This window comes from Oryza sativa, chromosome 10, assembly GCF_034140825.1.
Source record: "Oryza sativa Japonica Group chromosome 10, ASM3414082v1".
In the NCBI taxonomy this organism is placed as follows: domain Eukaryota; kingdom Viridiplantae; phylum Streptophyta; class Magnoliopsida; order Poales; family Poaceae; genus Oryza; species Oryza sativa.
Window position 1 is genome coordinate 2,270,735 of NC_089044.1, and position 12,026 is coordinate 2,282,760.

The following is a 12,026-nucleotide window of genomic DNA, read 5'->3' on the forward strand; positions in this document are numbered from 1 at the left end:
TTTTGAAAACAAAGTGAAAATATTGGGTATGGCCTAGTAAAAAATGAAGAACATTGGTTACAAGACTCTGTTCGTGATGGGTTTTAGGCTGAGCTTATGGTTTGCACGACAAAACGAGACAATTGATTAGGGATATGATTAATTAAGTATTAATCTCTACTATTATAAATATTGAAGATGTTTGTGCCGGTATTTTGGTATGTTATCCGTGTTTGAGTCAGTTTTTAAAGTTTATTCGCTTTTGAAAATACAGATCCGTGTTTAAGTCAGATTTTAAATTTGTTTGCTTTTAGAAATAAAAAATAGTCGTATAAGAAATCTCTTTAAAAAACTCGCATGCAGACTTCTAATTGTAGCTCCTGATTTTCTAAAAAAAATATCCAAGCAAATTCCCACAATCAATTTTACCTTAGCTAAACCGTATAACAATAATAAGATTAAAATAGTTTTCACTCGTTGTAATGCATGGATATTTTTTTAAGCTATATTATAAACTTGAAAAATGGGTTTAACCAAAGAAATGAAACGCAGCTGACATTGGCATTTGCCCCAGTTGCTGCCTGTCTCTGATGAGTAAACGCAGGCGCATATGTGTATCCCTATCCAGCCACTATGGCTGCCACCTCACGGGACTAGAGTGGCAAGCCACACTGTTCGCCGTCGTGGGTACTAGTCATTGTACAAACCGGCAGCAATCGATGTACTCCCTCCAGCCCATAAAAACTAACATAATACTGGATGTGACATATCTTAATACTATAAATCTGGATGGAGGGAGTATAAAATAATGCACTTCAGAATTTCAACCTCCCGACTCACATATTAGTGACTTTAGATGACCCCACATGTCATTGGGTACATGAGAGGTGTAGAATCGAATCACAGTAACTAAACCAACCAGAGGAGGGGTGAATGGTTGGTATACCCAAAAATCAAAAACTTTTAGCGGAAATAAAAGTTACCCTCGAATTCAATGAGATCGGTCTGACCGGAGTAGATTAGCCGGTCTGACCGAAGCGTAGCCGTTAGTCTGACCGGTGTAGATCGATCGGTCCGACCGCCAAAACTTGTTGCCGCCTCCTATCGCCGAAGCCGGTCTGACCGCAGGTCACCCGCCGGTCTGACCGCCGCGATGCCGCCGGTTAGACCGCCGAAACCCGGTGAAACACAAATCGAAGAACTCTTAAAGTAGATGACGACTTTATTGATTCTCTCTGTGTTTACAAAGTGCACCAACAGCACTCCTTATAAAAATTTCGACTAAACTCGAAACCTTAACTCAAAACTTAACTCAATTGCTCTCAAAAGCGATACCGGGAAGCCTCACGCTCCCCCTCTATTTATACGCGAGGTAGGCAGCCTAAAGCCATGAACCAAACTCATACTAGGAGTCCTAAACACCTTAGGAAACCCTCTAGTACAAGAAACAAACTTTACATAACCAATCATACCAAATTTGGACTCCTTCCAAATTCAACTCCGCATCCCATACGCACACAATAACTCCATCGTATGCCATATGGAATCTCCATCAACCACGTGCATCAACTGTAGCCTAAGTATCCCGCATGATCTTTGACCACCACGGACGTTGTCTTATCCCCAAGCCGACTCCCAGTCCATTACCGCAAATACTCTCCCGAGGCATCGAGTCACCTACACATGAAATAAACAAAGAAACTATCTTCCGAGACCAAGCTATCTCCAACTTGACTCATCAGTAGCAAACAACAGTATTACATATATATAGTATCCATCTAGAAGCCATAATCATGAAATAATCACGGATATCCAAACAAACAACCCGAAACAGAAACCGACACAGCGTCGGCCGGTCAGACCGTGAGCTGCGCCGGTCTGACCGCGCAATACACGCCGGTCTAACCGGCATCCACGGCCCGGTTTGACCGGTCACATGAAATAACAGCAGTATCCTATAGATTCACCTATGAAATCCAATCATCTCCAAAACCACTTCGTGAATAAATTCCAAATATCAAAACCAATAATTTCCGATGCCAATTGTTCATCACAAAATAATAATAAAAAACCTTTGATTTTACAATCTCCCCCTTGATGAACACATTGGCAAACCCATCAGAAATGTTTTGGTATTTGGAAAAATAAAAACATAAGTGGTAAAAAAAGTATACTTCGTACAAACGTACACATCGTGCTCGAAAATCTAAAAGAAAACTTCTCTCACTTTTGAAAAGAAAGATATTCCCTCATGAACCAAAAACAACATGCTCTTCTCTTCAACTCATTTGTTTCTCCAAAAATTTTCATCTTGCTTCTCCCAAAAAAATCCAAAAATTTTACTTGCTTCTCCCCCTTTTGACAATGATTTCATCAAGCATAGGAATTACGTTTATTAATGTATAAGAGCTTAGCATACATATTGCATATCAAGTCATGTGTTGCAATAAAAAGAAGATGAACCCATCTATAACATAACAAGCATGCATTAAGTATAACCATGAACCAAAGATTTTACAATTAAGCTTGAATCAACAATCAAAATTCATAATTTTATACGATTTATAATGCAACAACTTAACAAGCACATAGGTTGAAGAATAAACACTAAACACATATACCTATTGTATTTATCACTCTTTCTCAAATAACCTTTAGCACAAAATAACAAAGAGATTTTTTTGACTTTTTCTTTTCTTGAGCCTTTTTGCTCATATTTTTCTCTTTTATTCTGGGTACGTCCCTGTCGTCAAGACTGTTTTCAGGGATTCGGCACCCATTATTTTGCTCACATCGAATACGTCCTTGTCGTCAAGACTGTTTCCAAGGATTCGGTATTCATTTTTTTTCATATTTTTTATTCTCTTTTCACAATGAGCAATTAAAGCTATTTGAGGAATAACAATTCAATAAAGCATATATATAGAGCATTTATAAATCAAACCATATGCTAGCATCAACATTGCATATTTGCTTAATTCAAGTAGAATTTAAATGTCATGCATCATCGCCCTTAAAAGCAAAATCTAAATCTCATGAAAAGACTATAATACATACAAGCTATGCTAGAGACAAATAAACCTTCAAAGTATTGCTAACATGCACAAGAAAATACCATATGTATAAACAAAGCTCTCTTTTCTCAATTTTTCTCATTGTCATATTTTTGCTTGATAAAACCATAAGGTACAAACTCCCCCTCAAACCATGCCAAAAGGATGAATTATGCCCAATTCACTACGAAGAAAAGCAAAACGATTATAATCTAAAGGTTTAGTGAAAATGTCAGCAAGTTGCAACTTTGTGTCCAAAAACTGCAATTCGACATCTCCCTTCTCAACATGATCCCTCAAAAAGTAAAAACAAATTATCACAAAAGATTCTTAGCAATGTTAATAGCACTAATATTATCACAAAAGAGAGGTACTTTCTCAAAAGTAAGACCATAATCTTTCAAAGTAGATAAAAGCCAAAAAATATGTGAACAACAACTAGCAGCAGCAACATATTCAGATTCAGCAGTTGATTGAGCAACACTAGATTGTTTCCTAGAAGACCATACAATCAATGATGTACCAAGAAAATGACATGTTCCACTAGTATTTTTCCTATCAATTCTACAACCACCAAAATCAGCATCGAAATATCCACTTAAGCATATAGAAGATGAAGTAGAATACCAAATTCCAAACTCAAGTGTATGATTCAAATACCTCATTATTTGCTTGACCGGTTGACGATGTGAAGCACGAGGAGAAGCTTGAAAGCGCGCACACAAACATACAACAAATTGTATGTCTGGCCTAGAAGCAGTTAGATACAACAAAGTTCCAATCATACTTCTATACTCCTTTTGATCAACAGCTTCACCATCTTCATCAGGATCCAACACAGCTGTAGAACCAATTGGTGTTGAAATTGGCTTGCATTTCTCCATCTTGAACCGTCTCAAGAGATCCTTCGTATACTTCGTTTGATGCACAAAAGTACCTTGAGGTGTTTGCTTAATTTGCAATCCCAAAAAGTACAATAACTCACCCATCATGCTCATCTCAAATTCCCTGCGCATAGTCTCAGCAAAGTCCACAACCAAAGCGTGAGTTGAACAACCAAAGATGATATTATCAACATAAATCTGAACAAATAGTTGATTATCACCATGCTTAAGAACAAAAAGCGTTTTGTCAACCTTTCCCTTTGTAAAACCTTTCGCAAGCAACAAGTTTTAAGCCTATCATACCATGCTCTCGGTGCTTGTTTCAAACCATACAAAGCTATAGACAATTTAAAAACATGGTTGGGAAAATCAGGATTTTCAAAACCTGGTGGTTGTTTGACATAAACTTCCTCCTGTATAGAACCATTTAGAAAAGCACTTTTCACATCCATTTGATACAATTTAAAACCTTTTGAAGCAGCAAAAGCTAACAAAAGTCTAATTGCCTCAATTCTAGCAACAGCAGCAAAAGTTTCATCAAAATCCAAACCCTCCACCTGAGTAAAACCTTGAGCAACAAGTCTAGCTTTATTTCTCACAATCAAACCATCCTCATTTTTTTTTATTTTTGAAAACCCACTTGGTTCCAAAAATATTAGGCAAAATTGGTTATATAGCATCGAAAGTTCACGTTTTTGGTTTTATAGCACCGAAAGATACCGATTCACTTTAATAGCACCCAAAGTTCACCATGTTCCCATTTTTAACACTACCGTCAATTCTCGATCGTTTTCCGTCCGTCTTGATCCTGCCATACACACGATATGACGTTTCTACCCCTCACAAGTACAAGTAGAATGCATGTCAATGAGGGGTAGAAACGTCATATCGTGTGCGTGGCTGGGTCAATAGCGATAAAGACAGACGGAAAAATTGACGGAAGTGTTAAAAATGGGAACGGGGTGAACTTTGGGTGCTATTAAAGTGAACCGGTATCTTTCGGTGCTATAAAACTAAAAACGTGAACTTTCAATGCCACATAACCAATTTTGCCATAATATTATGTCCAGAAGGTGGTTCAACTAAAGTCCAAACTTTGTTTCTCTCAAAATTTTCAAGTTCTTCATGCATGGCAGTAATCCATGATTCATCAGTTAATGCATGTGATACATCTTTGGGTTCAAAAGAAGCAACAAATGCATAATTTGCACAAACATCATGAGTCGTTACCTTAGATCTTGTAGTCCGCTCACCTATATTACCAATGATTTGTTCCGGCGGATGTCGTCGTTGAATGTGCAAAGCAGCAGCAACTTCTGAAGTTGATCCACGTCCTGTATCAGTACTTGTCGAAGTAGTAATCTCCGGAGGACCATCTCGATCAGCATCAACAGTACCGGAACCCGATGAACCTGGCCGGTCTGACCGCTCCTCCTGAGGCGGTCTGACCGGAGGTGTGCCGGCGGTCTGACCGGCCTGGCGCCTGGTCTGACCGGCCGAGCCGACCTCATCGTCGTCGTTGTCGTTGTCGTTCTCGTCTCCAAAAATACGACCATCCTCCCCCTGAACCTGTAACAGTGTACCTGCAATATCGTGTCTAGTTCCTGGACTAGCCTCATCAAAAGAAACTTCGCAAGTTTCAACGATTTTGTTAGTCTCCAAAATAAGTACACGATAGCCACGAGTATGTGCGGGGTAACCAAGGAACAATCCAACAGTAGAACGTGCCTCAAACTTGTCCAAATTTCCAGATTTCAAGACAAAGCATTTGCAACCAAAAACACACAAATGTGAAACTTTGGGTTGATGACCAAATCGAAATTCATAAGAAGTTTTTCCAAGTTTTGATCTCAAGAAAACTCGATTTGAAATATAGCATGCAGTGTTAATAGCCTCAGCCCAAAATTTTCTAGGAGTTTTATACTCGTCCAACATCGTTTTAGCCATCTCAACCAAAACACGGTTTTTCCTTTCAACAACACCGTTTTGTTGAGGAACACGAGGAGAAGAAAATTCATGTTCAAGACCTCTTTCGTTGCAAAATTGTTCAAAAGTATTTTTAAACTCACCACCATTATCACTTCGAATTCTTTTCAAAGAACCAGAAAATTCAAAATCTAATCGAAGAAACAAACCATGAAAGTGTTGAAAAGCTTCGTCCTTAGTTGCCATAAAGAAAACCCAAGAATATCTAAAAAAAATCGTCAACAATAACAAACACATACCACTTTCTTTAACGGATTGCACTCTAGCTGGACCAACAGTGTCCATGTGTAATAGCTGTCCCGGTGCATTCGTCATCACAGAAACAATAGGAGCATGTGAAGTAGAAACCATCTTAGCATGACGACACGGTGTACAAACCAAATCAAGATCTTTCTTAAGTTTAGGCAAACCACGAACAAGATCCAAACCACTTAACCTAGTGAGATGATCAAAACCAACATGTCCAAGTCTATGATGCCAAAACATCACATCTTTATCAAACTTAGCAACCAAACATGTTATCATAGGTGAAACAGGATTTTCAAAATCAGCTTTAAACACTCTTCCGCAGCGAGAAATATTCAACACAGAATCACCACAAGAATCAAAAACTTTACTTCCAGTTTTCTTAAAGTGAACCTCAAAATCTTCATCAACAATTTGTGAAACTGAAAGCAAATTGTACTTTAAATCCTCAACCAAAGCTACATTCTTCAATTCAAATTTTTCATTTACCTTAACCGAACCTGTAGCGAGAATGGAACTTGTAGAAGCATCACGAAAGATAATCGATTCAGTCTTGGATGCCTTTTTGAGGGAGGAGAACCAATTTTTATCACCGGTCATGTGCCGCGAACAACCGGAATCACATTCTTCAATTCAAATTTTTCATTTATCTTAACCAAACCTGTAGCGAGAACGGCACTTATAGAAGTATCACCAAAGATAATCGATTCAGTCTTGGATGGCTTTTTGAGGGAGAAGAACCAATTTTTATCACCGGTCATGTGCCGCGAACAACCGAAATCCACGATCCACACGTTCTTCTTCCTTGCCACCAAAGCCTACACACAAGCAGAAGTTGAAGCCTCAGTACTTGGATTAGATGATAATAAAAATTTAGGAATCCAGTACTGAGACACACGACCAGAAGATCCAATAGGCATATATCCACGTGCAAAATCAATTTGAGAATTTTTAGAAAAATTTCTCCGAGGCCGGTCTGACCGAGGGGGTACAGCTGGTCTGACCGGGGGCCGGTCTGACCGCTTCTGTACCGCCGGTCTAACCGGTGCCCAGTCTGACCGAGGCTCTACAGCCGGTTTGACCGGTCGCCGGTCTGACCATGGGACCCACTGCGGTCTGACCGGTTTCCTCGAGGGAAAACCAGATTTTTGCCACTTTAATTTTGCAAAAGCAATCTCTCTCTCCTTTTTCTGTTTATGAGCTAATCTGAAACAAAAACCAACAATATGTCCATCTTTACCAAAAAAGAACAAGTATATTTTTCACGATGATTAGACACATTGGTAGAATTAGAAGACTTAGCAACACAAGCAGAAACATGAGGTTTTGCATGCACAACATTGGATTTTGAAGAAAATGCATTCAAAGTAGACATGATACCAGCAGATTTAAACAGTATCAGGTTTAACCAAAATCTTACCACTTCTAGCACAACACCTAACACAACAGGGGGGTGTCTAGAATTATGAGCATAAGGATTAAAACCTAAACCACGGTTATGTGTGCTAACTTTAGATTGATCCAAAATCATGTTGAGGTTCTTTTTACCATCAGAAAATCTTTGCAAAGAATTTTTCAAATAAGAAACCTCTTTTTCTAAATTAGCACAATTTTCACAATCTACCATGACACCTTTGCTTTTACGACACTTGGGGCAAGAAAGCACTTCATTGTTTTTCACAACATCTTCCATTTATTCAACACGACCTAAAGCATCTTTCAATTTCATCTTATTCAAATTGCATGTTGAGCAATCCAAAACATCATGAGGTTATTTTAACTTTTTAGCACAAATCATGTTAAACATCAAACTAGCATGAAAAGCAATTTGATATTTTTGCAACAACTTTTTAGTTAAAAACAACTCATCCAAAGTGCGTGTGTGCAAAGCAAAACTACAAGCAAGAGAAGATCTATTTTTCAAATCATGTGCAACATTAATCTCTCTAATTTTTGAAATATCATTCATTAAAACCTCACAACTTTTGCAATCATCATCATTAGGAATAAGAGATTTTAATCTAGCAATTTCAGAATTAAGAGATTCAATGATAAATTCCTGTTTTCTATACATCTTCTCACACTTCATATTTTTTGCACTCAAAATATTAATAGCTTCTTCAAAAGCACTTACCTCATGATCTTCATACTCTGTATCCGATTCACCACGCGCCATGAAGCAAACACTGGAGATGTTCTTTCCTTTATCTTCATCTCCACACTCACCATCTACATCGCTTAGTGGCTCAAATGCGGCGTATACTTGATCAAAAACCTTCCTGAGATTCTCCTTGAACTTCCTCCCTTGGGATGTACCCTTTGGCTTGTTGTTGTTGGTTTTCTCACCATCTTTGTCTTCTCTTTTGCCTCTCCGAAGCTTACGACAATGCGAACGAAGATGATCAACTGAACCACATTCAAAGCAACGATTTGGACCACCTCTTTTCCTGTTCCTGGCATTATTCATAGCTCGAGCAATTCTGTTAGCAACCAAAGCCAAATCCTCCTCCTCGATCTGTTCGAGTTGATCATCGGAAGTGGCATTAAAAATAGCAAGAAAAGATGACTTAGATGAAGAAGCATCAACATCCAAAAAGAAGAAAAAGAAACCAAAGCACTCGACTTAGAATCAACTTTACGAGAAAGAACGTTCATCTCATGTGTTTTCAATTTTGTGTAAAGTGAATCCAAAGTCAAAGTAGATATGTTAACAGACTCCTGAATAGATGTAACTTTCATCTCCAAATAGACATGTCAAGACCATTCAAAAAGTGACGAGAAATCTCAGATTGTGAATAATTAGCATCACTAGCTGCCAACCCGTGCGTTGCACGGGTTATTTATCACCATCACAAAATATTAAAAATTTAATTATACATTGGCAATTTTATAAAATTACGGCAAGATAAGAAGAGGGTCATTGTCAAATGCTACTCCTAATTTCGAAATAAAATTTACAAAATACTTAACTAAGAACTAAGAGCTTAAGATAGGAACAACCATAGTCACAAAGTTCCTGGGTCGATGGGATCGGGGAACGGGGTCGAGGAACGTGATACGCTACTTACAAGAGGTTTTTACTAGGTGGGGACGAAAATGACCCCGTGTTTTCGGGACGGGGACGGCGTTCCCGGGTCGAGGATCGCTGCCACCGACCCCGTTTCCTATGACTATGGGAACAACTTCATGTTTATTAATTCTGGATTTAGAGGAAGACAATAAGCTTTGGAAAAAAAACTAAAACCTAAAGAGTGCATGATATATTATTTATATTTTTTAGGAACTGAACTATTGGCGTTCGATTAACAGCTATAAATTCAAAAATAGTAATTGTAAAATATGTAATTTGAATTATAGTACATTTCCATGATTTAATATTCGCGATGCTCAGAAATAAAATTAATAAAGTATCGAGTTCTACCTGGCGTTGATTCCAGATTGATTTTTTTAAAAAATAACTTTGAATTTGTAAATCTTTAATGATTTTAAAAAATTTAATAGTTGAGTCGTAAAAATTCTAGTCTGAATTATATATAGTATTTCCACGATTCAATAATGGTGACGCTCAAACTTGATTTGGAGACTCGATTATAGTTTTTTTTCACTATTTAATAAATTTGAAATTCCTAATTAATTAATGTCAAATTGTGCTTTTATATATGATCTAAAAACGAAAGACAGTTATGCATACAGCTAATATATATGCAACACCACTCCCATCTACCTGTGAATGCATCCCTTAATACATGGGAAATTAAAGACCCTTAATACACGGGAAATTAAAGAGATAATTAGCATCCGTGTGCCATCTCTTTCGTATGCTTAATACATGGGAAATTAAAGAGATAATTATCGTAAGTGTGCCATCTTTTTTTATACGATACTGATTAGGTTAATCACTGAGTACTGAAAAAAAAATAGTGCAAGAGCAAACATGGTCTCAAGCACGAACGTTCCATGGTTGACATACATTGCGCCATCTCGTTTTCTCATAGAATGCTGACGACACACTCGGGCGGTGGCGGCGGCGGCAGCGGCTTGAGTTCATCGAGTGCAGTCGACATCGGCGGCATATGGTAGCGACTTCATCATCCGGAGATCGATATATCGATAGGATTGTATCTGATACGGTGGACTCCCAACGAAACAATACCTCTAGATTTAATGGCTTTTAAAGTGGCCCATAAGTGTGATCTGTTAATTGATGGTCAGGATTAGATTGAATCACCTAATTAATGGTTTGATCTTTCCGGTTAACGTGAGAGCTCGTAGAAAGTGCCCAATTAGTATAGGTATAGATAGATAAGAAGAATCAACAGATCTAAGATCACTTAAAATTTTATTAAACCTAGAAAGATAGTCATCCAAAACTTCTCCAGGTTTCATCTCAAATTTAATGTACTCTTTTTCAAAAATATCACGACGAAGTTCTTTAATGTTATTTGTACCTTGATGAAAATTATTCAAAGCAACCCAAATCTCATGAGCAGTTTGAAGATGAGCAACACGATCATAATCCGAACGAGAAATCCCACTCAAAAGAATATTGCGAGCTTTGCAATTTAGTTCAAAAGCAGTTTTTTCAGCAGCAGTATTAATAGCTTCAGGAATCACATAAGGAAGAGAAACTTTTCTCCAAATATCATAATTCTCAGCCATAATGTAAGATTGCATCCTACTACACCAATGAGAAAAATCCGTTCCATCGAAAACATAAGGCTTAGTTGTAAACTTATTAGAAATAGCCATGGCAAAAATTCAAGATCGGTAAAGATCGAAAAGAGCAAACGAACGTGGCTCTAATACCACTTGTAGGATCGAATCACAAGAACTAAGCCAACCAGAGAAGGGGTGAATGGTTGAGATACCCAAAAACTAAAAACTTTTAGCGGAAATAAAGTTACCCTCGAAATCGATGAACCGCGGTCTTACCGAAGTATGGTTGAGATACCCAAAAACTAAAAACTTTTAGCGGAAATAAAGTTACCCTCGAAATCGATGAACCGCGGTCTTACCGAAGTAGTAGCACCGGTCTGACCGCCTGGATATCGTCAGTCTTGTAAGATCATAAAGGGCCTTTCCCATCCCAAAAGCTAGCCATTGAGGTGAGGGGCTTCTCCACTTATATCTTAGGTCCTTTGCCCTTCCACAACCAATGTGGGACTATTCAACAATCTCCTCCTTCACACATTGGTGTCCCTCAGCCCTTCACCGTGTATAGACCCCACAGAATAGGCCCACGGTCCATCAGGTATACGGGCCCCGCAGGCACCCACGGTCCACGGTCCATCAGGTATACGGGCCCCGCAGGCACCCACGGTCCATTAGACCTCCCCACAGAACAGGCCCACGGTCCATCAGGTATACGGGCCCCGCAGGCACCCACGGTCCATTAGACCTTCACACACTGTGTCCATCGGGCCAGAGATGTTAACCTAGCCAGGCTCTGATACCAATTGTAGGATCATAAAGGGCCTTTCCCACCCAAAAGCTAGCCATTGAGGTGATGGGCTCCCCCACTTATATCTTAGGTCCTTTGCCCTTCCACAATCAACGTGTGACTATTCAACACATGTGTCCATGAATAATCATTTTCTATAAACTGTAGCCAAAGATATTCAACTGATGTCTTCTCTTGTGCATATTGACTAGGCACATGCAAAGGGACATCTCAGCACGTGAGATAAAAACACAACTTATTACGAATGGTCATAATTTAAAGCAATGAACTCAAAAAGATATTAACGGCACAGTCCATACATCTAATAGTATCAAGTGAAAAGACTACCTAGCTCGAGGGCTTCTAAGTGGGCCAATTGTAAAAATTTTTAATTGCATGTTTGTGAAGTGATATATTACATGTTAATACATTTCAAAT